The 4,580-nt window shown below is 44.3% G+C and overlaps 1 pseudogene; it reads right to left on the bottom strand.

Moving 5' to 3' along the window:
• Positions 1-1,980: 1,980 nt before the first annotated feature.
• On the bottom strand, positions 1,981-2,749 carry LOC112619539 (annotated as a pseudogene).
• Positions 2,750-4,580: the final 1,831 nt, after the last annotated feature.

Raw genomic sequence — 4,580 nt, 5'->3', positions numbered from 1 at the left:
CATGGAGACCTGGGCCCAGCCACCTTTTTCCCCTAGGCCTCCAGGGCTGCGATGGGAGGGGCTGCCATGAAGACCTCTGACATGCCCTGGAGACATTTTCCCCATTGTTTCAGGGATTAACATTCAACTCATCATTAGTTATGCAAATTTCTGCAGCTGGCTTGAATTTCTCCTCAGGAAATGGGATTTTCTTTTCTGTCACATTCTCAGGCTGCAAATGCTCTGAACTGTTATGCTCTGCTTCCCTTATAAAACTGAAAGCCTTTAACAGCACCCGTGTCCCCTCTTGAATACTGCTGCTTAGAAATTTCTGCCAGATACCTTCAATCATCTCTCTCAGGTTCAAAGTTCCACAAATGTCTAGGGCAGGGGCAAAATGCTGCCAGTCTCTTTGCTAAAACATAACAAGAGTCACCTTTGCTCCAGTTGCCAACAAATTTCTCATCTCCATCTGACACCACTTCAGACTGGACTTTATTGTCCATATTGCTACCAGCATTTCAGGCAAAGCCATTCAATAAGTCTCTAGGAAGTTCCAAACTTTCCAACATTTTCCTGTCTTCTTCTGAGGTCTCCAAACTGTTGCAACCCCTGCCTGTTACCCAGTTCCAAAGTCACTTCCACATTTTTGGGTATTTACAGCAGCATCCCATTCAGCGGGTACCAATTTACTGTATTAGTCTATTTTCATGCTGCTGATAAAGACATACCTGTAACCTGGCAATTTACAGAATAAAGACATTTAAAGGACTTACAGTTTCACATGGCTGGGGAGGCCTCAAAATCATGGCGGAATGTGAAAGGCATGTCTTGCATGGTGGTAGACAAAAGAAGAGAGCTTGTGCAGGGAAACTCCTGTTTTAAAAACCATCAGATCTCATGAGACTTACTATCATGAGAATAGTACAGGAAAGACTTACCCCCAAGATTCAATCACCACCCACCAGGTACCTCCCATGACCCATGGGAATTGTGGGAGTTACATTTCAAGATGAGATTTTGGTAGTGATATGGTTTGGCTGTGTTCCCACCCAAATCTCATGTTAAATTTCCACATGTTGTGGGAGGGACCCAGTGGGAGGCAATTGAATCATGGGGGCAAATCTTTCCCATGCTGTTCTCATGATGGTGGGTGAGTCTCACAAGATCTGATGATTTTAAAAAGCGGAGTTCCAGAAACAAAACAAAAAAGCACTATTCAAACAAAAAATTAACAAAAAAAACCCCCCAAACTAAACAAGATTACTCTCTCCCTCACCCCTTCCCCCACTTGGTGGACCCCAGTTTATAGTTGAATTTATTTTGTGGTTACCTCAGAATACAAATAAAAGTTTAAATTACAAATCATAGTCCTCCACAGGTGATCTGAACACATCAGTTCTTTCCAGCAGTGTGTTCCAGGAAGTCTAATATAGCCACAGCCTACTACAGAGTATTCCTTCAGGGTAGGGTACAGGACAGGTTAATTAAGGTCACTTAAATCTTCATCTTTTATAGCAGATCAGAACCTAGATGGCTGACTTTTTATGCAGGACTTCTGATAAGAATCCAGAAGAGCTGGTTTCAAGGTTCACATTGACACTTAATAATTGTAACCTTCTTAACAAGAAGTTGTGATCCACATGAAGTCCACAATGAGTGCAGCAAATCTGAGGTGGTCAACCCTTACGAAGGCTAGTATCTGCACATAAAATGGTTTTGAAATGACCATTGGCTGCAGGTTTGGTTTGGTATTTGCAGAGTAAATATGAAGGAACACTGTTGAAAGTAGTTCACATATTTATATAACAATGAAAATTCTCCTAAATCCAATATGCATAAAGCAGCCATGACACTTTAACTTCCACAGTGAAATAGGGCCAGTCATGAAATTGATCTGCATCTCTGTATGAAGATCCAGCAGAGATCAGACGATGAATGGCTGTTCGTCGTGGTTAGGTGTATTCTAGTTATCTCAGAAGGGTTAGCAAAGGCCATTCCTTAATTGTATTGTGAGTGGCTTCTTTTCTGGTTTTTAGGCACAGCATAGTGGCCGTCTAGCTGAAGTTTAAGGACCTGGTTTTTTGAAACCTCATCCCTACCTCTATTTTTGTGTCTTATTACTTCAAATCTCTTCTCCATTTCTTTATCCTTCCGGCTGGCTTTCTACATGCTTGGCTGTTGACTGCAGGGATGGGAACTGTGTATCACTGTAGATTTCTGGTGGTCCTTGTGGTGTTTTCCTTGTTGTGGTTACCCTGGCCCCAGGGGGCCTACACACACCAGTAGTCATTGCCAGTTCTGGGGTTTCTGTAACAATTACTGGAGCAGGAGGTGCTTGTACTGGAACTGTTTTATTCCAGGGACCTGAAGATTTTTCTATACCACCACCATCTCCACCTTCTTTCCAGTTATCACCTGGACCTTGTCTCTTCATTATCTTCTTCCTTTTCACTTATTTGCATTGCCTGAACCCTCAGGCCGCTGTAATCAACCTCTTTTTGCTCCAATCCTTTCCATTCATCTTCGTCCTTCTTCACAGCCTTGGTGGCGGCCCCTGGGTCCACAGCCCCCGCGGTTGCTGTGCTGCCTTGACCCAGCCGGGTTCCCGCTCGCTGCCCGCCGTCCGCTACACCCCCGGCGGCTCCACTGCTCCCGCCGCCCTGCCGGCTGCGCCCTCGGAACTCGCCGCCTGGTTGCTCCGCTCCTTCTTCTTCTTGTCCCAGTTGGCAAAGAAGTTGTGCAGGCTCCGCTCGTCTACCGCGGCCATGGCCTCGGCCTCCTGGACCCGGATGGGTGGAGCCGGTGGCGGGCGCGGCCCGCGGGGCTCCTAGCTCGGGTGGAGGCCGGCTCTGCGCTCATGCTGCCGGCAGCCGCGAAGCCTCAGCCCCGCGGGGTCTCCGCGGAGTGCGCGGCGGGGCGGGCGGCTCCCTCTGTGTGCTGGCTAGCGATTTTTGTTCTACATTAAGGCCTTTTTGCTTTAACCTTAAATAAGTTCTTTGACAGAGCATATTGCCTGGTTAAGTAAGTAACCTGAAGTATGCCTTAGGATTGTGAAATGTCGTGAGTTTGCCAATCCTCAGGGTGGAACCAAAAAGCCTTTGATGTAAACGGTAGTGGATGCTGGAGGCTCTACATCAGGTGCTGCTAATGCCTCATCTAATTAGGTCTAATTGTATAGTAAACTGCAGTGGGAAGAATATGCTTTCTGGTGAGGCTAAGGGGTTCACTGATCTATCCTTACAAATTCAGAGCAACATGAGCAAAACCTCAGCTAAAACTCATTTAAGTGTCACGGATTGTGGATGATGTTTAAGAATTCCTTATATACTTGTGCCCAGATTTTCAAAGTATTGGCTGTTCTATAGATGCAGTGATTGTCCCAGCAAGCTTGGCTTTGTTTTCAACCTTTTGGCGTCTTTATGTTCATTGGAGAGTCAGGGCGAAAGACAGGTGATGTAGCACTTCTGGTTTTAGTGATTACAGCTTAAAATACCTATTAACAGTAGTTTTGGGTCCTTTAAAGGGACTCGAGGAAGCTACCCAGGATTACAGAAGAGTTTCCACCTAATGAGATAGTCTGGCAGTTTCCTAGTTTTGTATCTTCCGTTTAATAGAAATATCTGAAAGTGGTAATGTGACCACTTGATGCAGAGTCTGGGTTTCTCTATAAGAAGTCCCTTTGCCAAATGCATGAGTTGCAGACTTGCTACTGGCAAGAGTGAAGCAAGTGGGTGAGTAAAACTATTTTGATGTGGGAGCATTTTCAGATAGGAGTTTAGTCTTGATGAAAGTGTCGTGCAGGAATTGGACTCCAAGGAGGGTTACAGTATGTCCTGATGGGACTTGCCACCCACATATAGGAAATAATATTGATATTTGAAGTGGCAGGCATGATGCCTGCCTTCTAGTGTGTTTGAGTGAGCCAACCAAGGGGAGGTTGAATGATTAAATCAGAAATGGAATTCTTGGTAACCTGAACACTTTATTTGGGAACTAAAACCTTACAAAATAGTCTCTTCATTGTTGAACTGTGTATTTTCCATGAAAAGTATGCATTTTTTCCCAGCAAAATTTTGTTGGGGGTTATGTTACTGAAGAATGAACAGAGATGAATAAGTGGAGGTCTTATGTAAAGGCAATACTGTACTCGAAATCTGAAGACTTGCAGCAGATTTAAACTCCAACTCTTGTCACAACTTTTAAAAAGATTGTGAAAATATCAAAATGTACATGAATCGAGTTTTAATATCCTGTATGATAGGTAGATGAGGCTGTTCATTGTACCATTTGTTTGTATTCTCAGGCATGGTTTGGCAGTACAAGAACTCTCTAACATTAACAAATTTGATAAAAAGTAAATATATGGAAAAATCAAAAGAAGAGAGGAGTTCCTCTGCACAAGTTCTCTCTCTTTGCCTGCTGCCGTCTATGTAAGATGTGATTTGCTCCTCCTTGCCTTCCACCATGATTGTGAGGCTTCCCCAGCCACATGGAACTGTAAGTTCAATTAAACCTCTTTCTATTGTAAATTTCCCAGCCGGCCGTATGTCTTTATGAAAACGGACTCATACAGGTGGGGACACAGCCAAACCATATCA

Source organism: Theropithecus gelada, chromosome 2, assembly GCF_003255815.1.
Source record: "Theropithecus gelada isolate Dixy chromosome 2, Tgel_1.0, whole genome shotgun sequence".
NCBI classification, from domain to species: domain Eukaryota; kingdom Metazoa; phylum Chordata; class Mammalia; order Primates; family Cercopithecidae; genus Theropithecus; species Theropithecus gelada.
The sequence above is the reverse complement of the archived record's forward strand: the minus strand, read 5'-3'. Positions and strand labels throughout refer to the sequence as shown.